Here is a 24997-nt window from a genome sequence, read left to right as displayed (position 1 = left end):
CCCCAAAGGATAACCTGAGGTTTCCACTGAGACAGCATTGCAACCTCTCTGCCAAACCCAGCTTCTTTTCCTTCCTTCTCGGTGTTCATCCCAAGAACATGCCTTAATAAATCCCCTAAATGCTAATCTTTGAAATGGCTTCTAAAGCAACCCAATCTGTGACAGTCTCTGAAACCTAAATATAAATTAGCACAAAATCCTCTCTTGTTACTCTATTGTTTTTTATCACAATTTGTAAATAACAGTAATAATAATAATTTTGTGATTATCACTATCTCCATAACTAGACTGTAAGCTAAGCACAGTCTTAGTTATGTCTGCTTTTGCTTAAAATGTTCATATTTTGGGCTTCCCTGGTGGCGCAGTGGTTGAGAGTCTGCCTGCCGATGCAGGGGACACGGGTTTGTGCCCCGGTCCGGGAAGATGCCACATGCCACGGAGCGGCTAGGCCCGTGAGCCATGGCCACTGAGCCTGCATATCCAGAGCCTGTGCTCCGCAACGGGAGAGGCCACAACAGTGAGAGGCCCGCATACCACAAAAAAAAAAAAAAATTTTCATATTTTATTCATCATGGAATTTTTATTTTTTAAAAATTATATTAAAATATTATTTATCCTGATTACTGAGCTTTTTGGTATTGTCTTAAATTTTGTGCCTAAAGTAAGTGGCTCACTCACCTCATCCTGGTTCCAAATCTGGCAGGAACTATATATTTTAATGATTGTTTATTTTGTGTTTTGTGTTCATTTTTGCCATACCTAAGGCAATATCTGACATGTAGTAATCATAATAAATATTGGGTAAATAAATGAATGAATTATCTATAAGGATTTTCATTGCAGTTCTGTTTGTGACAGAAAAAAATGTATCAGTAAATGAAAGTTTAAATTATGATACATCCATGCTATGTAAAAATTTTCAAAAGGATAAGACACACATATGTATATGCTAACATGAGAAGATCTCTAATACATACTGACAAGTTAAAAGCAAGATTCAAAATAATGTATATGGTATATCATAGATAGATAAAGAGATATCTGAAGAGATAAATAGGGCATTACATGGTAAATGCTAACAGAAGTTATCTTTAGATAAGTTAGTGGAATTGTGTGTTGGAGGAAGGCTATGAAGGATAGATAAAATAGAAATAATAATAGATAGATAAAGAGATATCTGAAGATGATAGATAAAGAGATATCTGAAGAGATAAATAGGGCATTACATGGTAAATGCTAACAGAAGTTATCTTTAGATAAGTTAGTGGAATTGTGTGTTGGAGGAAGGCTATGAAGGAAAATTTATATCCAGTACTGTATGTAATTCTGAATTATCTGAACTTTCAGAGCACTTGCAATCATGTATTAGCTTTTTAAGCTTTTTAAAAAAATTTTCAAAAAGGTTTACCACCTCTAGGAAGCCTTCCTTAATGGAATGCTATTGAATACCACTTTACTGTGAGCCTCCTTAGCCTGGCACACTGGGTCTCCACTTGTTTGCAGGGTGAACCATAAAGTTCCAGTAACTCACATCTACTTATATTCTACCTCATCCACCAGATTGAAAACTCCTTTAAGGATGAGCTGATACTTCTGTTTCTGATGCCTTTCCAATAATACAGCTCAATAGTATTCTATCCAGAGTTGTATCTGACTACCTCAAAAATATGAGGCCATGTGGGTCTTACTCATTGTATTTGTATATGGCATACAAAGCTATTACTATGGGATTTCCTTTTATATACATTCAAGAAACTAGAATGAATACACAGGTGAACCAAAGTTATAAAAAAGTTAACAAGCCATACTTAGACATTCTGAAGGTTACCTTCCCACAGAAGTTTCTATGCACAAATATTATTATACTTATGCTAAAACTAATACACTATCATAGGATACCAACTTAATGCCAAGTTTTAAGAGAAATGCTTCTGACACAACGTTCAATCAAATAGGTTGTCAAACAATCTCTATTACTTATAAAATGTTCCGAAAAATACTGAGTCAGATTAAAGAGACAACAATAACCAATGACAGATTTTTAGTAAGGTGTCTTATACAAAGATTTAATCTTTCTTCTTCTAATTCCTGACTCTGGAGATCACTTGACATGTTCCTTGGGATCCTGGAATTCCCACAGGGAGTGGGTAAGTTGACGCCAATAGGCATGACTGTGAATATTTGGAGAAGACAAAATTACCAAATGACCTGCAAAGAACCAAGTCCATGGAGGTTTACCATTACCTTTCTCTTCGTAAATTTCCTGCAGCTTCTACCTATATTGGATTACATTACAACATATTCAAAGTTGACTTAAGTTTGTGTACAGCCTGAAATGAATAGAGTAGGTCCTGACATGAGTTTAAATCTCTGAATGCAGAGAGATTCAATATGTTAGAGTCTTACTATAATATTACCTGCTGACACTGCACTGAATTTAGAGATTAGTTGCATTTAAAATTTCACTGTTCTCATGCTTGCATTCAGATTTAGAGCCTAGTTTTCTTATCTACAGATTTCAAAACTATTTGGATTCTAAAATTTGGATTGGAGGAGGGGGAGGAAGATGAGCATATTTAGAAAAAGTAAATGGATGTGAAGGAGATTTGGGAATCTGACATCTGAGAGTTATAAATTTTAAAAGCTCTTCTTAACTTCCAGCTAAAACTAATCAGCTTTATTTAGTGTTCCTATTAAAAATAAATGTGATGTAACTGCAAACATGTTAAGATTAACAGATACCTAGGAGACAAAAGACACAGTCACAGTTTTCTGGTTTACAACAAAATAAGGATGCTTCAAAGTCTTCTTTTAAAAAACAAAAGTGATCCCTTGGCATTTACCATTTATTCATTATCCATCTGTCACTACTTCACTTACTATTTCTCAAATAACCATAATTTCTTGGTGCATTTTACATTCTTTTCCTGAAGGTCATTGACAGTACAGATGATAAGTCAATACACGCATTAAAAGCGTAAAGAGACCAGATAGCATCTAACGTACTATTTAATCACCCAGGCCCAATTCTACTTGGGACCCTTCAGACCTAATGTCAGCTCAGAGAAATGCTGATTCATTTTAATAAGATGCAGTGCATAATCAGGCTGGAAAGACAGAGGAATCATACCAAAAATGCGTGTCATATTAATTAACAAACTGAAGAAACTCATATCATCAAACACAAAGGCTGAAAGGACATGCTTTGGATGAATTCTGTTTTATAGGAGAATATTAAATTATTTAAGGCTAGAGTCCTAGTTTAAGATTGAGGATCGTTTCAAGTGTCTTTTTCCCTAGAAAATTTAAACTAACAACTGAGATATTGAAGCTCTCCACACATGGGGAAGATAATGAAGCCAATAAACAGATTTATAAATAATACAGCCTAGAAAATATTTGTGAAAACTTCTTCCTCCCTCCTTTCCTACGGAACCCTCAGCTTAAATCCAGAGGAGTAAGGAGTGACATTCATCACATCACCAGAAATGATTTCTAAATGCAAAATAGTGTGTTTCTTGAACAGCAGTTCTCCCCCTCCACTTACGGAATTTGTTCTGGAAGCATGATGGCATCAGAAAAACATAATTCTTTTCTTTTCATCTTCCTACTCTTCAGCCAATGATTTACCTTTGTTGAGCCTCAATTTCCTCATCTGTAAAATGGGGACAATAACACTTTGCTTAGGACATTTGAGGATCAAATGAGATGTCTACACAGTAAAGCACATAACACATTGACCCTGTACACGAGGTTGCTCAGAAGGCCTACTTCTTCCTATTGTTTTCTTTTTGTATGATTGTGTCTTTCCACAATGTGCATACTTTCTTCAAAACGAGGGTACCAGCAGTGTCTGCCATACTGGGAAAGTTTCACAGGTACTAAGCAGCATCTCAGATTACTACATTAATGAATTATAACTCTGAATTACCAAAGAGATGAACAAAATCATTCACTTAGTGAGGACTCAAGTCTTTGGGACCAAATTAATATTTATGTCTTTTAAGTAACTAATTGGGTAAATTGTCTGGGAATGTTGAAAGAAAAGAAATTGCTATTAAACAAATATAATTTTGATCAAATGAGCTAAGCTTTTATGATTTTTACTTTATGATTTATACAGAAATATACATGTCAGTGAATTAGTGCTAGGCTCCTTAACATTCTATTTTGGAAAGTTTTTTTCAAGTGTTCCTTCTTCACAAAACTCTGATTTAAGCTTGGTGCTTAGAATGAAATATCAGAATGACAGTTCAAATAGTGAAACTCTTCATATATTAGGAAGATAATAAATACCACCAACAAATGTATAAATAATACAACCCAGAAAACATTTCTGTATATTTCTTCCTCTTCCCATTCACACCGAACCATTAACTTACTTCCCTGAAGCATTTGAAAGAGTGACCAGAATAGTAAAAATGAAAGTGTAGCACAGTAAGCAAAAAAGAGACAGCTGATTCCTCTGGAAGAAAAAAAGGTGTCAACACTTACCAAAATATGTATCCCAATGTGTGCTCACAAAAGCAAACTTTTACAGGGTTCTTGGCTTTATAAATACTAAAGAAAGGAGGGAAAGCGCATATTAACCACAGTCCCCTCATTAAAAGCAGTTTGGCATAGAAAAGATGAGTTGCTGCTAAAATAGCAGATAAGACCTTTTTGGCTCAACACCCAAAGTCTATCTGACATGAGGGGCGACAGTATGCCACTTAAAATGATGTGCTTCCTGCCTAGGAAATGATATGGATGGCAGTACCTGACTGAGTGTAACAGTAGTATAATGGCAGCCTCTGAAGGCTGCTTTATTTGGTAATTGTTTGGGAATAGGTCTCTATACTAGCTACATAATTTCTCACAGGGATGCTATATCATCTGAGGGTTTCAAGTTGTATTCACCTGGAAAAGGTAATCTACAATGAAGGGAAAAAGTATACAACAGCATGACTATGATGTCTCTACAAGGTGAAAATGCCTGCAGTAAAGAACAGCACACTGATTTAAGAGCTGCTGTCAACACGTGCTTCCCGTAGGCCCCAAGGACTAATACACTCTTGCAAGGAAGCAAATTTGGATCTTAGAGACAGACAAAGCTCCTAGAACTGATTATTCAGTTAAGTCCCTAGGAACTCTTAACACATTTCATATTTTTTCAGTTTGAAAGAATGGTACTACTTATCTAGAAACCTCCTTTTCTCCCAGAAATATTATCCATCAACAAAAATATGACATAAGGAAAAAAAGAATTAGATGTCTTCATATTTACTGTTTCCTTTACAGCATCCTATACACAAATATATGTCTAATATCCAGCAGCCTGTCAGAAAAATTATTACTCAGCCAAACTATTCGTGCTCATCCCAGTGAATGACTCAGTAAAATGTTGCTGAGTCAGGGTCTCAAATTCTACCAATTCTGATGACCAGCTTCACAACACAGTTCATCCCTGGACATTTTGCTTTTAGAAAACTGATCAAAGAAAAATGCACTAAGAGAGATGGACATAAAAATTCAAGTTGTTAAGGTGGGTTTTATCTCTGGTCACAAGTTCTGATATATTGGTAAATTTACAGTTTTCACCATGTCATCTGATATTATCACTAGTAATTTAACATTTGTTTTAATGTTATAAATTGTCCTGTTACTCTTAGCCAATGACTCAGACCAGGCCAGAGCTAGAAAGAGCCTTAAATAAATTGTCACTCTTTTTTTCTTTTTTTTGCGGTACGCAGGCCTCTCACTGTTGTGGCCTCTCCTATTGCGGAGCACAGGCTCTGGACGCGCAGACTCAGCGGCCATGGCTCACGGGCCCAGCCGCTCCGCAGCATGTGGGATCCTCCCGGACTGGGGCACGAACCCACGTCCCCTGAATCGGCAGGCGGACTCTCAACCACTGCACCACCAGGGAAGCCCAATAAACTGTCACTCTTTAAAACTGACATACATACCTAAATCTACCAATTTCTATAAAAATTCAAAATTCTGAAGCAGATAAACAAAAATGAAAAATTACACACACAAAGTGAGGTAAACCAGACAAAGGCAAATATCATATGATATCACTTATATGTGGAGTCTGAAAAAAGGATACAAATGAAATTATTTACAAAACAGAAATAAACCCACAGATATAGAAAACAAACTTATGGTTACCAAAGGGGAAAAGCTGGGGGGGGAGTGATAAATTAGGAATTTGGGATTAACAGAAACATACTACTATATATAAAATAGATAAAGAACAAGGACTTACTGTATAGCACAGGGAACTAACTTCATTTTCTTGTAATAACCTACAATGGAAAAGAATCTGAAAAAGAATATATATATATATAAAAAACTGAATCACTTTGCTGTACACCTGAAACTAAAATAACATTGTAAATCAACTATATCCCAATTTTAAAAAAACATTAAAAAAAAACCCTACACATACAAATTGAAGTGAAAGGAAGTTGATGAATCATAGAACACTAGTCTGGATCATGAGAAAGTTGGTGTAGCCCAGCTGATTCAGTAGACCGAGGCAAGCTTGTATTCTATTTCATTTCACCCCACACCCTCTGCTCACTTGAAGCTCCAGACATTGTCCTAGGCCCACAGCTACAAGAGTGAATAACACAAACTCCTTATTCTCAAAGACCTCTCCATTTATTACAGAGGAGATAAAACACAAACCTTTACATAATTCATAATAAGGGTACTAAGAAAGAAGCATCTGAGTAGATAGGGATGGAGAGAGGAAAGAAACCTCTTCCTCCAGATGACCCTGGAATGGTATGAAGATTTAAAGAAGTCTCAAGCACAGAGGAACTTGCACTTCTCATGTCATGTGATAAGTGAAGGTTCTGGCCTCAGAAAATTGATAAGGGGATCAAATGATGTCATTTATTACAACAGATAGATAAATCGTTCATTGTTGACTTAAAACTTGTGAACACTTTAACACTATAACATGATCAGATTGCCTGGGAACAGGATAATCCACCCCAATCTGTCCTCTTCCTACTAGGTGGCCCCTCAAACAGGTGCATCACCATGTGTGGTCACCTTGTAATAAGGTGCCTCCTTTTATGCCACAGTGTACATGGAGGATGTACGTCTATGTGAACTCAGGGAAATGGAGGGTTCTATTGGCCAACCCAAAATGCCACTGAGATTATGATGCTGCAGGCATTAGACTCCTTATGAGATGCTGATTTCTCAGACATCACAGCAGTGATCTCACAGGGTAGAGAGGTTCAATGAAAGCAACTCCTTCCAGCCGAAGTTATTGTCTAAGTTATTTATGCCAAAACTTTCTTTTTGACTCTCCTCGATGAATGGCATTATCTGAACCCATCATTGCTTTCTGTTCCTCCCTATGATTTTACACCAGTCAAAGAAGCCCTTATCAAATCATAAGCAGTAGAGTGTAGCTCAAGAAAACCTTCAGTTCTAGACCTGAATGAAATCCCAAAGGACAATGTCTGTGACCTATAGGATTGTGACTGCTGCCATGAAGCACACTCATCACCCTACACTTCCCTCCCCACCTGCCAATCACTCCCTTCCAAGACAACCCCTGTAGTATTATGATCAATTACATTCCTTAAAAAATGAAACAGGAGGTGGGAGTAAAAGTCACCTGACATACTCAATCAATCAAATTTCATCCTTTCTTTCTCCCCTCCCATTCACACTTGAATGTTATCACATAATACCTATATTTAATGGTGTATGTAATAGTTCCTCTGGTATCTATTACTAAAGTGGAACAATTTTTTCTTTTGACTACAAAAGATTCATGAGGTTATTGTTTTCAAATGAGGTATTATAAGTATCTGAGACCCTTCAGAGACATGGGCTGGCCTGCCTCTCAGAAAGAAGAGAGGAAAACACTAAAACACCCTTAAATCCCCTAATTAAAGTCCCTTTGTTGAGAAATCATGCTTGCTTATGTTCTACACCTGAAATGCCATTTGAATATTCATTTATTTACCAATAAATTTAAATAGCTACTATGTGCCAGGCACTGTCCTAGATGTTTAGGATACATCAGTGAACAAAAATGACCAAGATCTTTGCCATCATAGATCTTACATTCTAGCAGAGTGATACTGGGTTTAGGATAAAAGTGGCATTACAAAGAGAAGAATGGATAAACCTGTCGGTGACCATTTTGCATCCATTTGGAATAAAATAAAATTAGATCTCTAGCTCACACTGGACATGAAAATCAATAACAGGTAGAAATTTTTAGAATAAAATACAAAAAAACATCGGTAGGAACTTAAAGCAGAAAAGAATTTCCTAAACAGGACACAAAGTAAAATCCATGTTGTTATATTTGGCTATATAATAAGTAAAAGCTTCTGGAAACAACAAAAATGAAGCCACAGTTTGGGAGAAGACACACAACCAGGAAAGAATTTGTACCCAGGATTCACAGAGCATTCCAACAAATTGATGGGAAACAAAGATTGAAAGCCTAGTTTTAAAAATGGGTGAAGAATATGAGCAGTGATTCATAGAAGGGAAAATCTGGATAGCCAACAAACTAACGAAAGGTGTTAAACCCCTAAAGTTACAAGGAAAAGGCAAATTAAAATATCAATGAGATACAATTTTATGCCCATTATAGCAGCAAATATTTTAAAGTCAAACAATACCAGGTGTTGATGAAGTAGTATAGCACTAGGACTTCTCATTCACTGCTGAGGAGAGAGGAGTTTGGTACTCATGCATTATAGAGCAACTTGGTAATACCTAGGAAACTTAGCTTGCATGCTTGCACAAGGAGACCTGCATGAGAATGTTCCTCATACTACTATGTGCAAGAGCAGTTCAGAAACAAATTCAATGGCCCATTACAGGGGACTAGATAGATGGCAGCATATTCAACAATGGAAAACTGCAGCTATTAAACTGAATGCACTGGGGCCACATATAATTAACATAGAGAGTCTTCAGAAAGAATGTTGAAAGAAATCAATGAGTTGCAGAAGGAAACACAGTATAATAATACATAGTTTCAAAATCCACAAGTATTTCTTCAACGTTTATGGAGGTTTAGATTTGTACAGAAAGTATTTTAAAAACCATCAACATGAAAGACATTAAATTCATGATGGTAGTTATTTCTGGAGCAGGGGCAGGGGAATAGAGTTAGGGAGGTAGATACTGTACCCTCAACTCTAACTAATTTTTTTTAATATCTCCAGTGAAAATGGCAAAAATCTTATGATTTAATGTGATTGATAGACATGTAAGTGTTCACAACATTAACCTCTACAATTATCTACAAATGTAAACTATTTCATAATAACTGTTGATTTTTAAATAAGAGAAAAAAAATAAAATTAGATGAAATTTGTTCCTTTGTACCTAATTAAGGCAAAAAGGATTTGAGACCATGGGCTCACATTATCTTCTCTGAAAAAAAAAAATTTAAAGAATGGGGCCACGCTCTTGCCATTTTCCGCTTCCCCCCACCCCCCAAAGTGACATATTCACCTGGCTGTCCCTGCAGTGGTTGGTTGCTGGTTGCCAATTGTATGCAAAATCCCTTTGCCATTGCTCCCATAAGTCACACCCTAGGATTGTTTGAAGCTGTGGAGAAGCCAACCTTCAGGAAGAGTCTGGAAGCAGGACAGGAAATACACAGCCTTGCAATCAACAGGGAATAAACTGACAAAATTCATTGATCAATTTCCACCTTTTAGTATCTTTTTAAATTCCCACCTTTTTGCAATTAAAAAAAAAAAGAATCAAAGTGTGATTTTGTCCAGAGAGAATAGACATCACTAATTTTGGCAGGCCATAGAATAGAAACACAAAGTAATAATATTAAATTATTATTTCCCCAACTTCTTCCTCTCAGGAATGTTTTTAAACCCTATCTTAAAGGTTTTTTTAAAACAATGGTTTAATTTATTCACTTGTAATTTCCATAGCTAATAAATTCATCTGTCATCTTGTTTTAGGCACTTCACACTGCTTCCTTTGTGAAATGACCCCATCCTCACAGAGGCAAAGAATTTAGCACAATTTTATTTCCCACATTATACTGATCTTAGCCAATATAACCTAAGGGTTTAAACATAAATTATTTTATTACACTTTTACATTATAGATCATATATTTCAAAGATGATTTTTAATGCTTAAGGGTTATCTATACAGCTCTATATGTTTAAATTGTATTAATGGATAATATAGCCTTTTTATAGTCAGACTTCCTCACTTTTTTACTTCTTATTTTTGAATTTTGATCAGTAAGAGCTGTGCTTTCCAAACTTTAATGTTCATATCATATCAATCACCTAGGGATCTTGTTAAAATGCAGGTTCTAACTTCTGTAGGTCTGGGGAGGGGCTTGAGACTCTGCATTACTAACAAGCTCCCAGGTGATGCTGATGCACTACCTTTGATTAGCCAAGAGCCCAAGAAAATATTTCCATGTTGTATGAGTAGTACTTTTTCTGTGTCATAGCATATTTGAGAATGTTTTTCTATTGTCTATACATGTGAATAACATCTTCACTAAGAAGAGAATACTTGAAACACAGACATTTCTCACAAATCTCTTTGCTAGATGCTCTACTATCTTCCAGCACTTCACATTTCAGGGAATATTGAGGTTCACCTTATTTGAGCCTCTTGAAATACAGCAACTGTTTTTTTCATGCCAGGAAGCTTGCAAGAGATTTTCAATATCACATAAGTTCAAGCTTTTGCCAAGAAAAAAATCTAGATGTATTTATATTTAATTTGGTTTTAAAAAATTGGAAATTAAGAAGTTTTCCAAGCTTGTGAAAAAAAATTTTCTTCATCCCTGATTATGACATTTGCCCTATATTCTTATATTTATTTATCAAGAATTTTTATTTGCCTTAGATTGGATCATCTCCTTTATTCTCAATACCTATTTATTTTATCAGTTATAGTTGGAGATTTTAATACCCCACTTTCAATAACTGGTAGAACTAGATAGAAAAATAGTAAGGATACAATGACTTGAACACTATCAACCAACTTGATGTAACTGACATTTATACAATGGAATACTTTACAACAATGAAAATGAAAGAACTGTGGCTAAACTTGTCCATATCAATGAATCTTAGAAACAAGTTTGAGGGAGAGGAAGGCATTTTATAAAATAATACCTTCACTATAATACTATTTCTGTAAAAACAAGCAAAAGTTAAATAATATGTTGTTTGAGGGATATGTGTATATATATACATATATCTATACATATATATCTATATACATATAGATAGGTATAGATACAGATAGCTCATGAGAAACAAACAAAAGAGGAATACAACAAAATTCAGTTTACTTCTATTTCTTGGGGAAATGAATACACATACATTTAAAGTTCTTGAATGTTCTACTTCTTAAAATAGATAATAGATCTATTGTTTTTATTTCATTATTATCATAATCGTAATCAAATATTTAAAATTCCAATCACAGAACCAGCTTCTACTGAGGCTCAGAAACAGGTGGAGGGAATGATGGAGTGAGGACCTCTATAAATATGCTCCTACATAAATGTAGTAAAAACCTAGCAAAATTTATGTGAATTAATTCAAGAATTAAAAAATAATAATAATAAATTCAGAACTCTAAAATTTAACCAAAGGTTTTCAACAATCTTGGGAATCTTCATTAAAGAAATAATGCAGAATCTCAGTAAGAACTTTCGGCATTTTCACTTGTCCTACTCCCAACCCCCTTCCCCAGCTCCATGGGAGCCTTGAAGACCAGCAGTCTTTCAACCACCAAGAGCCAACAATAGCCTTACAAAAACAAGAGAAGGAACACTAGGTTTGAAGAGCCTCAAAAAGCTACAGCCCCAGAGCATTGACACTATTTGACCTATTGCACAGCAAGTTGAAAAAGTGCCAAGTTGCAGTATTTTTTTATTATTTGACCTAATTAGCAGTTCATTCCAAAGAAAAAGGTCTATCCTGATAGTGTCTGTCAAAAACAATCAGTGACGACTGTTGCCATCACAGCTTCCTGAGGCTCTGATACCACTTTGGGCAACCAAGAGCCTGGCCAAAATTTTACAAAGAAGGTCTTGGGAATGAGATGTCCAGAGGGCAGGCACAAAAAAGTTCTGATATATTTCTGAGGATTTAGAGGAACCAAGTCATGTGCAGGACTATGCACAAGCCCAGGAAAGACCTCTTCATGCACCTATCTCTTGCCTCTGTCTGACCTTGAGGCCTCTGTAAGCAGAAAATGAAGGCTAGGGTGAGAGTTGTAAGTTGAATAAGGCTGATGGTGTGGTCCAACACACATAAAACACCTCAGCAAAGGGTGGAAGACTTATTGCTCTAAGCCATTTAAGGAAATATCTAACCAATCATTACCTGATTACTAAGTTAACCAAGCAAACACTTCAGCCCTTGCATAAAACAGGGAGTACATACTTTACAGAATTAGTCTAAGAAAGTCACTGAACAAACATATAAGCAACAACAACAAAAAAATACAAACAGCAAGGACCAGAGAGCAGACAGCAGAAGCAAGAAGAACTACAATCCTGCAGCCTGTGGGACAAAAAATAAATTCACAGAAAGATAGACAAGATGCAAAGGCAGAGGGCTATGTACCAGATGAAGGAACAAGATAAAATCCCAGAAAAACAACTAAATGAAGTGGAGATAGGCAACCTTCCAGAAAAAGAATTCAGAATAATGATAGTGAACATGATCCAGGACCTCGGAAAAAGAATGGAGGCAAAGATTGAGAAGATGCAAGAAATGTTTAACAAAGACCTAGAAGAATCAAAGAACAAACAAACAGATGAACAATACAATAACTGAAATGAAAACTACACTAGAAGGAATCAATAGCAGAATAACTGAGGCAGAAGAATGGATAAGTAACCTGGAAGACAGAATGGTGGAATTCACTGCTGAGGAACACAATAAAGAAAAAAGAATGAAAAGAAATGAAGACAGCCTAAGAGACCTCTGAGACAACATTAAACATAACAACATTCACATTATAGGAGTCCCAGAAGGAGAAGAGAGAAAGAAAGGACCCAAGAAAATATTTGAAGAGATTATAGTTGAAAACTTCCCTAACATGGGAAAGGAAATAGCCACCCAAGTGCAGAATCCCATACAGGATAAACACAAGGAGAAACAGGCTGAGACACATTGTAATCAAACTGGCAAAAATTAAAGACAAAGAAAAATTATTGAAAACAGCAAGGGAAAAACAACAAATAACATACAAGGGATGTATCAAGGGATATCCTTATCCATAAGGATAACAGCTGATTTCTCAGCAGAAACTGTACAAGCCAGAAGGGAGTGGAAGGACATATTTAAAGTGATGAAAGGGAAGAACCTACAACCAAGATTACTCTACCCGGCAAGGATCTCATTCAGATTCGATGGTGAAATCAAAAGCTTTACAGACAAGCAAAAGCTAAGAGAATTCAGCACCACCAAACCACCTCTACAACAAATGTTAAAGGAACTTCTCTAAGTGGGAAACACAAGAGAAGAAAAGGACCTACAAAAACAAACCCAAAACAAATAATAAAATGGTAATAGGAACATACATATTGATAATTACCTTAAACGTGAATGGATTAAATGCTCCAACCAAAAGACACAGGTTTGCTGAATGGATACAAAAACAAGATCCATATATATGCTGTCTACAAGAGACCCACTTCAGACCTAGGGACACATACAGACTGAAAGTGAGGGGATGGAAAAAGGCATTCCATGCAAATGGAAATCAAAAGAAAGCTGGAGTAGCAATACTCATCAGATAAAATAGACTTTAAATAAAGAATGTTACAAGAGACCAAGAAGGACACTACATAATGATCAAGGAATCAATCTAAGAAGAAGATATAACAATTATAAATATATATGCTCCCAACATATGAGCACCTCAATACATAAGGTAACTGTTAAGAGCCGTAAAAGAGGAAATCGACAGTAACACCATAATAGTGGCGGACTTTAACACCTCACTTACACCAATGGACAGATCATCCAAACAGAAAATTACTAAGGAAACACAGCTTTAAATGACACAATAGACCAGATAGATTTAATTGGTATTTATAGGACGTTCCATCTAAAAACAGTAGACTACACTTTCTTCTCAAGTGCACATGGAACATTCTCCAGGATAGATCACATTTTGGGTCACAAATCAAGCCTCAGTAAATTTAAGAAAATTGAAATCATATCAAGCATCTTTTCTGACCACAACACTATGAGATTAGAAATCAATTACAGGGAAAAAAACATAAAAAACACAATTACATGGAGGCTAAACAATATGTTCCTAAATAACCAAGAGATCACTGAAGAAACCAAAAAGGAAATCAAAAAATACCTAGAGACAAATTACAATGAAAACATGATGATCCAATACCAATGGGATGCAGTAAAAGAAGTTCTAAGAGGGAAATTTACAGCAATACAAGCCTATCTCAAGAAACAAGAAAAATCTCAAATAAACAATCTAACCTCAAACCTAAAGGAACTAGAGAAAGAAGAACAAACAAAACCCAGAGTTAGTAGAAAGAAAGAAATCATAAAGATCAGAGTGGAAATAAATGAAATAGAAACAAAGAAAACAATAGCAAAGATCAATAAAACTAAAGGCTGGTTCCTTGAGAAGATAAAAAAACTTGATAAACCTTAACCAGACTCATCAAGAAAAAGAGGGAGAAGACTGAAATCAATAAAATTAGAAATGAAAAAGGAAAAGTTACAACAGACACTGCAGAAATACAAAGCATCATAAGAGACTACTATAAGCAATTCTATGCCAATAAAATGGACAACCTGGAAGAAATGGACAAATTCATAGAAAGGTATAACCTTCTAAGACTGAACCAGGAAGAAATAGAAAATACGAACAGACCAATCGCAAGTAATTAAATTGAAACTGTGATTAAAAATCTTCCAACAAACAAAAGTCCAGGACCAGATGGCTTCCAGGTGAATTCTATCAAACATTTAGAGAAGAGCTAACACCCATCCTTCTCAAACTCTTCCAAAAATTGCAGAGGAAGGAACATTCCCAAACTCATTCTACAGGGCCACCATCACCCTGATACCTAAACCAGACAAAGATACTACAAAAAAAGAAAATTACAGACTAATATCACTGATGAATATAGATGCAAAAATCCTCAACAAGATACTAGCAAACAGAATCCAACAACATATTAAAAGGATCATACACCATGATCAAGTGAGATTTATCCCAGGGATGCAAGGATTCTTCAATATACACAAATCAATCAATGTGATACACCATATTAACAAACTGAAGAATAAAAACCATATGACCATCTCAATAGATGCAGAAAAAGCTTTTGGCAAAATTCAACACCCATTTATGATAAAAAACTCTCCAGATAGTGGGCATAGAGGGAACCTACCTCAACATAATACAGGCCATATACAACAAACTCACAGCAAACATCATTCTCAATGGTGAAAAACAGAAAGCATTTCCTCTAAGATCAGGAACAAGACAAGGATGTCCACTCTCACCGCTATTATTCAACATAGTTTTGGAAGTCCTAGCCACATTAATCCGAGAAGAAAAAGAAATAAAAGGAATCCAAATCAGAAAAGAAGAAGTAAAACTGTCACTGTTTGCAGATGACATGATACTATATATAGAGAATCCTAAAGATGCCACCAAAAAACTACTAGAGCTAATCAATGAATTTGGTAAAGTTGCAGGATACAAAATTAATGCACAGAAATCTCTTGCATTCCTGTACACTAACGATGAAAAACTGAAAGAGAATTTAAGGAAACACTCCCATTTACCATTGCAACAAAAAGAATAAAATACGTAGGAATAAACCTACCTAGGGAGACAAAAGACCTGTATGTAGAAAACTATAAGACACGGAAGAACGAAATTAAAGATGATACAAACAGATGGAAAGATATACCATGTTCTTGGATTGGATGAATCAATATTGTGAAAATGACTATACTACCCAAAGCAATCTACAAATTGAATGTAATCCCTATCAAATTACCAATGGCATTTTTTAGAGAACTAGAACAAAAAAATCTTAAAATTTTTTTGGAGACATAAAAGACCCCAAATAGCCAAGGCAGTTTTAAGGAAAAAAACAGAGCTGGAGGAATCAGACTCCCTGACTTCAGACTATACTACAAAGCTACAGTAATCAAGACAATATGGTACTGGCACAAAAACAGAGATATAGATTAATGGAACAGGATAGAAATCCCAGAGATAAACCCACACACCTATGGTCAACTAATCTATGACAAAGGAAGCAAGGATATACAGTGGATAAAAGGCAGTCTCTTCAGTAAGTGGTGCTGGGAAAACTGGACAACTACATGTAAAAGAATGAAATTAGAACACTTCCTAATACCATACACAAAAATAAACTCAAAAAGGATTAGAGACCTAAATGTAAGACCGGACACTATAAAACTCTTAGAGGAAAACTTAGGAAGAATACTCTTTGACATAGATCACAGCAAGACCTTTTTTGATCCACCTCCTAGAGTAATGGAAATAAAACCAAAAATAAACAAATGAGACCTTCTGAAACTTAAAAGCTTTTGCAAAGCAAAGGAAACTACAAACAAGATGAAAAGACAACCCTCCGAATGGGAGAAAATATTTACAAACAAATCAATGGAGAAAGGATTAATCTCCAAAATATATAAACAGCTCATGCAGCTCAATATTACAAAAACAAACAACCCAATCCAAAAATGCGCAGAAGACCTAAATAGACATTTCTCCAAAGAAGACATACAGATGGCCAACAAACACATGAAAAGCTGCTCAGCATCACTAATTATTAGAGAAATGCAAATCAATACTACAATGAGGTATCACCTCACACCAGTTAGAATGTACATCATCAGAAAATCTACAAACAACAAATACTGGAGAGGGTGTGGAGAAAAGGAACCCTCTTGCACTATTGGTGGGAATGTAAATTGATATAGTCACTGTGGAGAACAGTATGGAGGTTACTTAAAAAACTAAAAATAAAGTTACCATATGACCCAGCAATCCCACTACTGGACATATACCCAGAGAAAACCATAATTCAAAAAGACACATGCACCCCAATGTTCATTGCAGCACTATTTACAACAGCCAGGTCATGGAAGCAACCTAAATTGCCATCGACAGATGAATGGATAAAGAAGATGTGGTACATAATACAATGGAATATTAATCAGCCAGAAAAGAACAAAATTGGGTCATTTGTAGAGACGTGGATGAATCTAGAGACTGTCATACAGAGTGAAGTCAGAAAGAGAAAAACAAGTATCGTACCCTAACGCATATATGTGGAACCTAGAAAAATGGTACAGATGAACTGGTTTGCAGGGCAGAAATTGAGACACAGATGTAGAGAACAAACGTATGGACACCGAGGGGGGAAACCAGCATCAGGTGGTGGTGGTGCTATGATGAATTGGGAGATTGGGATTGACATATATACAGTAATATGTATAAAATGGGTAACTATTAAGAACCTACTGTATAAAAAAATAAATAAAATAAAATTCAAAAAACCCCCAAACAAACAGCAAGAAAAACCCTTGGGGTGGCAGTGGGTGGGAATGGGGATCTGATTTCCAGAGTTACCACATTATGTTATCTAAAATATCCAGTTTTTAACAACAAGGACAACAACAAAAATAGTAAGGCTTGCAGAGAAGCAGAAAAGTATGGCCTGTACACAAGAAAAATAGCGGTCATCAGAAATTTATCTGAAGGGCACCAAATGTTGCACTTATTTTATGAAACCTTTTATTATTAATTATTATTATAAGTAGGTCAAAAAATTTTAATCCCTGTATAAAGAATGATCAAGAAAATAAGAATACAAACCAAAGACTAGGAGAAAATATTTACAAAAGATATATCTGATAAGGGAAATATATATCTGATAAAGGAATATATCCAAAATATACAAAGAACATTTAAAACTCAACAATGAGAAAATGAACATTCCAATTGCGATCAACAGCTGATTTCTACCAGAAATCAGGGAGACCTCAAGACAGTGGATTGACATAAATAACATGCTAATAAAAAGATTTTAACCAAGAATTCTATATCCCGAAAAACTATCCTTCAAAAATGAAGGAGAAATAAGACATTCCCAAATAAACAAAAACTGAAAGAATTCATCACTAACAGACCTGCCCTATAAGGAATACTAAAGGGATTCATTCAAGTTAAATAAAAAAACACAGGAGAGTACTTGAATCCACAAGAAGAAATTAAAAAACCCTGATAAAGATAATTATATAGATAAATAGAAGAAGTACAACTGTATTTTTTGGTAACACTTTGCCTATCTGATTTATAAGAAAACCTCATAAAGTAATAATTATGAAACCATGTTGAAGTACTTACAATATGCTGAAGATGTAATTTGTTCACCAGTAATCACACAAAGGAGTAGGGAGAGAGTGAAATTATGCTACAGCAAAGTTTTGTGTTCTACTAAAATTAAGTTGGTACTAAGGTAAACTAGATTGTTTTCAGTTAGGTTATTAATTTTAATCCTAGGACAACCACTTAAAAATGCAAAAGATATATTAAAAGAAACAGCAAGGTCAGAAATTGTAGAAGGGATTTAAAAAATAGTCTCTATATGCAACACACTTTAGACTTAAAGACACAAAAAGTTGAAAGTAAAGTGGTGGGAAATAATGCCATGCAAACAGAAACCAAGAGAGAACTAGAGTGGCTATACTAATATCAGACAAAATATAGTTTAAGACAAAATTGTTAACAAAGAACAACATTTATACTGATAAAATGGTCAATCCATCATTAAAATGTAACAATAATAAATACACATGCACCTTACAAAAGAAACTCAAACTATATGAAGCAAAACTGACAGAAATGAAAGGACAGACAGTTCAAGAATAATAGTTGAAGACTTCATACCCCACTTTCAATAATAGAAAGAACAACTGATCAGAATATCAACAAGGCTATTAAATAGTTGAAAAACACTATAAGCCAATTAGACCTAACAGACATCTCTAGAACACTTCACCCAACAACAGCAGAATACACATTCTTCTCAAGTACCTGTGGAACATTCTCTAAGATAGATAATGTGCTAGGTCATAAAACAAGTTTAAATAAATTTTAAAGGATTGAAATTATACAAAGTAGATTCCCTGATCAAAATGGAATTAAATATAAATCAACAGCAGAACAAAATTGGGAGAATTCACAAATATATTGAAACAACATACTCCTAAATAACAAATGTATTAAAGAAGAAATCACAATAGAAATTAGAAAATGTTTTGAGATGAGTTAAAACAAAACTATAATGTACAAAAACTTACAGGATATAGGCAAAACAGTTCTTAGAGGTAAATTTATAACTGTAAATTCCTATATTGAAGAAAAATAACTACGTTAATATTTATGAAACATTAATCCTTGGGTTGCTCTTAGTTTTTACTTTCTCCTTGGGTTTCCCAACACCCATTCCTCAAGGTAACCAGGCCATTCTGAATTCATCACCTTATCCCTATGAAATCATTTCATTATCACAACAACCCTAAGCTAGAAGTACTATTATTAGTTCCAATTAATGAGTTACGGAACTAAATCACAGGGAAGTTAGGTAATTTGCCCAAGGTCACAGAACTTATAACTAAGAGATGGGGAATGAAACTTCAAAGTCTGGCATCCAGAGATAGGCTGAGGTCAGAGAAAGGACTCAATTCTTGGCTACTGAGTTTCAAAATGAATATTTAAACTTCATGGTATATACCAGGACTTGGGAAATATCAGCCCATGGTCTGTTTTTGTATGACCTATGAGTTGAGAATGATTCTTAAATTTTTAAATGTTATAAAAATTTGTAGAAGAATATTTCATAACACATGAAAACTATATGAAACTATTTTCAGTTCTTTGCATTTTGTCAGAATAGAAGCTGAATATACTCACTTGTCATACCATACAGCAGTTCCATGGCTTAGCAAGATAAAATTTTATTGCTGTTTTTTGAGCTCAAGGCAAAGATAGAAATTTTTCTGAATGAGACGAATTGCCTTCAACTATGATTATCCAACACTGAATGGCTTTTGAAATTAGTTTTGCTGAAGACTCAATAATGTTTCTAGACTTTAAAGCTTTCCTTCAGATTTCTAGCTCTGGCAGTGACAATGCAGATGGTACTGGACTAAACCTCCTGCTTAACATTGTTATGAAAGCTGGACAACATACTTTACAAATGGTTGAAGGCATATAGAGAAGCCAATGCAAGCAGTATATAAGAGGCTTTGTGTTTCTTCAGAAAAGGGAAACAGAGGAAATGAACTTTACAATCACCTTGGCTTTTTTTCCCTAAGAGTATTTCCCAATTTACAGAGCTCAGGAATGAAGCAAACCCAAACAAAAACAGTGGTCCTGCTGGTCTGGCAAGGCAGAGGTCCAAGTCTGGGCAGCCAAAGAGGCTAAAATGTAAGGGGCAAAGTCTCAGAGAGCAAGGAACCACAGTTCTTCTAAAGATTTGCCAACAAATTCCTTTTTGGTAGTCAGCTGACAGTAAGGCTCTATGTGCACAGGATTGTAGTACACACACAAAAACAAACCCACAAACAAAGACAGCAGCTAGGAGGCTAGAAAGCTAAGCATAGAAGTGAGCAGCCTCCTGGTGCTAGGGAGACAGGGGTTGGAGTTGAAGGTCCTAGCCAAGTGAGAAGGGCTCGAATTTCTGCATATTTGGAGAGCTGCACTCAAGGTCTAAGGACTAACCTTAGGATTAAGGGAAACAACTTGAGCCCTAACAAACAGCCATTTCTAAGATCAAAATGATTTGCTATACTCATCTCTCTGCCAAGAATATTAACCCTCTGTGGTCCATTTTTTAGCCCATGGTCTATTAACAATTGTGTGCAGGTAAATGTTTCACAGCTGGCTCTCCAAGTCCTGATTTATAGCATTTGCTTGTTTACATTGTGAACTTACTCCAACCATGGCCAATTTCAAGCTACCAGTGTGATATCACTGAACATAGATCTGTAAAGAGATGTGCTCGATTGACTCTCACCAGCTGGTGTAAGCCAGCCCCAGCACACTCCAGGAATCATGAAGCCCAAACCCTACCCTTTACACCTTCAAACTCAATAGAAAGGAAAGAATGACTTTAAAAACTCCAATACATGTCATAATTTAGCATTTGTTTTAGTATTTGAAAATGTTGAATTTATTTGAATAATTACCTGTTTTAAGAGATTTTCTTTTCTATTAAGGTAAGACTTATAAGACAATATTATTCCTGAACATAATTTCTCTTTTGGGCTACAGCATGAGTCTCTCTCATTCAAAGACAAACAAAAGAAGTGGCTTGGACACCAATGAATAATTTTCCCATTGATATGCCTTAAACAGATGTTGATTAAACATTGTTCGATTCAACAAATATTTATGGAGTGTGTACTCTATTTAAGGCACTCTGCAATGTAATGAAGGGTTTCTCCTGCCTTCAATTATTCTTAACAAAACAAATATTCAACAGCCTAAAAGAAAACTTATTGTAAGGGAGTATTTCTCAAGATTGAAGTGGGGTGGGGAGGGAAACACCCAAAGCAAAGAGCAGGAATATAACAGCACACATGATGAGATTGAAAGATTAGAAAATGAAAATACTATGATTCCAAGTCTCCATTACGTGTCCTTTTAGTGGTGTGGGAACTCAGTTGAAGTCATCCCCCCCCAATAACCCATGATGGAAAGGCACAAATTTCCATTCTGAGTTCATAAATTTGGGGTCTTATCACCTTTTTTGTGGCTCTCCTTCTCTGTCAAGAGTGAGCCAAGTTCTTCTGGGCTGTTCCCATATGTCTAAATCACCTGTTTTCTAGCACTTAGGAAAAGCATTCTTTTTCTTCCTAAAACCCTGGTCTGTTAATGAATTTACTCCACAACATAGTATCTCTTTGAGGAGGAAAAAACATATTTGATTCTCTAGAGGTGATGGTTTGACTTTCCTTTGAATCTTGATATATAAAAACATACATTCTAATATTGCATTATCTAGCCTACTGAAATGCAGTATTATGCTTGCCTTGGCTTATTTGATCCCACTTGTGCCCCCTTCTGCTTAGCTTTGTTAAGCTTAGTTTATCTGACCTAGTCATGTGGGAAGGTATATTAGTTTCCTACTGTTGCTGTAACAAACTACCACAAATTTAGTGACTTAAACAATACAAGTTTATTATCTTGCAGTTCTGGACATCAGAAGTCTGATTTGGTCTCACTGGGCTAAGATTGAGGTGTCAGCATAGCTGAATTCTTTCTGAATGCTCTAAGGGAGGATAGTTGCTTATTTTTCCAGCTTCTAGAGGGTGTCTGCATTATTTGGGTTCTCCATGTTCAAAGCCATCAAAGACCAGTCAAGTCTTTCTCACCTCATCTCTCTCTAACAATGATTCCCTTGGCTCCCTCTCTCACATATAAGGACCCCTGTGATTACACTGGCCCCATCAGGATAAACCAAGATAATCTCCCCATCTCAGAGTCATTTTGTCAGCAGTCTTAATTCTATCTGCACCTTAATCCCCCCTTGTTATGTGACATAACATATTCCCAAATATAAGGGATTAAGACATGTACATTTTGGGAGGGCCATTATTCTGCCTACTGCAGAAGAGGAGGGAGTAACAGAGAAAGGTCAAAGAGTATGCATAACATTTTTACAAGTCCACTTGTTCTCAAAAAAAGCACTGGCACATTGTAATTCTAAAACTAAAATACATAAGTTGTAATGATCAATCCCTCTGTCCCGAGTATGTGTGGTTGAAGCCCAAAATTGAAGCATGAAAGCCACTCATTTCACAGTTTAAAAACTGAGGCCCAAAGAGGTGATATAATTCACCTACATTTTCACAGTAGGCAAACCAAAGACAGACTTAGAAACCAGGTCACTTGACTCCCAATTCACGACACTTTTCCTACACAAGGCTACATGCCAGTGACTGAAGGTCCTTGATAACTTTCTTATTGTCAGCATTAGGGAGAAGTTAATTGTAGAACTCATCACTCTAGGAAATGAAAATGAACCCAATCTCTCTGGTGATGAAAACCCATCATACTACCATCTGAATGCTAGTGTAAGTGTGGATACAATTTATTGCTGCAAGGAGACCAAGTGGACCATAACTTAGCTCCCAATGTTCCTCTGGCAGACAATGGTGATTGGCTGACTCCACAGTTATTTCAAATCTTCTCACAAGAGGGAGATTAAAACATATAAATACTCATTTTTTTCCCTAGCATCCAATGAGAAACAAGAACTCTGCCAAAGAGACAAAAGGTTTTCTGAGAAAGATTTTGCCTTCATGATAAGTGGACAGTAAGACCTAGGTTGTATCTTCCTTTTTATTCCTACCTGGGGAACAAGAACTTTTTTGTTTGCTGCTCTATTTCAATAAGAACAGTGCCTGTTTTCACAGAACTAGAACAAATAATCTAAAATTTATATGGAACCATAAAAGACCCAGAATTGCCAAAGCAATCCTGAGGAAAAAGAACAAAGCAGGAGACACAACCCTCCCTGACTTCAGACTATATTACAAAGCTACAGTAATCAAAACAGCATGGTATTGGCAAAAAAAAAAAAACCAGACATATAAATCAATGGGACAGAATAGAAAGCCCAGAAATAAACCCACACACCTACAGTCAATTAATCTTCAGCAAAGGAGGCAAGAATATAATATGGGAGAAAGACAGTCTCTTCAGCAAGTGGTGCTGGGAAAAGTGGACAGCCACATGTAAATCAATGAAGTTAGAACACTCCCTTACACCATATACAAAAATAAACTCAAAATGGCTTAAAGACTTAAATATAAGACAAGACACCATAAAACTCCTAGAAGAGAGCAGAGGCAAAACATTCTCTAACATAAGTTGTACCAATGTCTTCTTAGGTCAATCTCCCAATAAACAAAAATAATAACAAAATAAATAAAAACAAATAAAAACAAAAATAAAAACAAAAATAAACAAATGGGACATCAAACTTACAAGCTTTTGCACAGCAAAGGAAACCTTAAACAAAATGAGAAGACAACTTACAGAAGGGAAAAAATATTTGCAAATGATGCGACTGACAAGGGCTTAATTTCCAAAATATACAAACAGCTCATACAACACAACAAAAGAAAAACAAACAACCCAATTGAAAAATGGGCAGAAGACCTAAATAGACATTTTTTCAAAGAAGACATATATATGGCCAGTAGGCACATGAAAAGATGCTCAAAATCACTAATTATTAGAGAAATGCAAATCAAAACTACCATGAGTTACCACCTCACACTGGTCAGAATGGCTATAATTAAAAAGTCTACAAATAACAAATGCTGGAGGGGGTGTGGAGAAAAGGGAACCCTCCTATACTGTTGGTGGGAATGTAAGTTGGTTCAGGCACTATGGAAAACAGTATGGAGTTTCCTCAGAAAACTAAAAATAGAGTTACCATAAGATCCAGCAATCCCACTCCTGGGCATATATCTGGACAAAATTATAATTCAAAAAGATACATGCACCCCTATGTTCATAGCAGCACTATTCACAATAACCAAGACATGGAAACAACCTAAATGTCCATCAACAGATGAATGAAAAAAGCAGATGTGGTACCTATATACAATGGAATATTACTCAGCCATACAAAAGAACGAAATAATGCCATTTGCAGCAATGTGGATGGACTTGGAGATTGTCATACTGAGTGAAGTAAGTCAGACACAAATACCATATGATATCACCTATATGTGGAATCTAAAATATGACACAAATGAACCTATCTACAAAACAGAAACAGACTCACAGACATAGAGAACAAACTGGTGGTTGCCAGAGGGTGGGGGTGGGGGGCTGGTGAGGAATGGACTGTTGAGTTTGGGGTTAGTAGATGCAAACTATTACACATAGAATGGATG

At 35.7% G+C, this 24997-nt stretch overlaps 1 long non-coding RNA gene across 1 annotated transcript in view; it reads right to left on the bottom strand.

Annotated features, from left to right (window-relative positions):
• Positions 1 to 24997, bottom strand: part of LOC117311597 (uncharacterized) — a 97762-nt gene that overhangs the window by 33097 nt on the left and 39668 nt on the right. The window contains exons 8-10 of the long non-coding RNA XR_012330835.1: positions 6251 to 6307; positions 4495 to 4560; positions 3548 to 3655 (exon numbers count right to left, since the gene is read on the bottom strand). This is a non-coding gene — a long non-coding RNA (uncharacterized lncRNA). The remainder of the gene's footprint in view (positions 1 to 3547; positions 3656 to 4494; positions 4561 to 6250; positions 6308 to 24997) is intronic.

The sequence above is a fragment of the Tursiops truncatus genome, chromosome 3, assembly GCF_011762595.2.
Source record: "Tursiops truncatus isolate mTurTru1 chromosome 3, mTurTru1.mat.Y, whole genome shotgun sequence".
NCBI classification, from domain to species: domain Eukaryota; kingdom Metazoa; phylum Chordata; class Mammalia; order Artiodactyla; family Delphinidae; genus Tursiops; species Tursiops truncatus.
The sequence above is the reverse complement of the archived record's forward strand: the minus strand, read 5'-3'. Positions and strand labels throughout refer to the sequence as shown.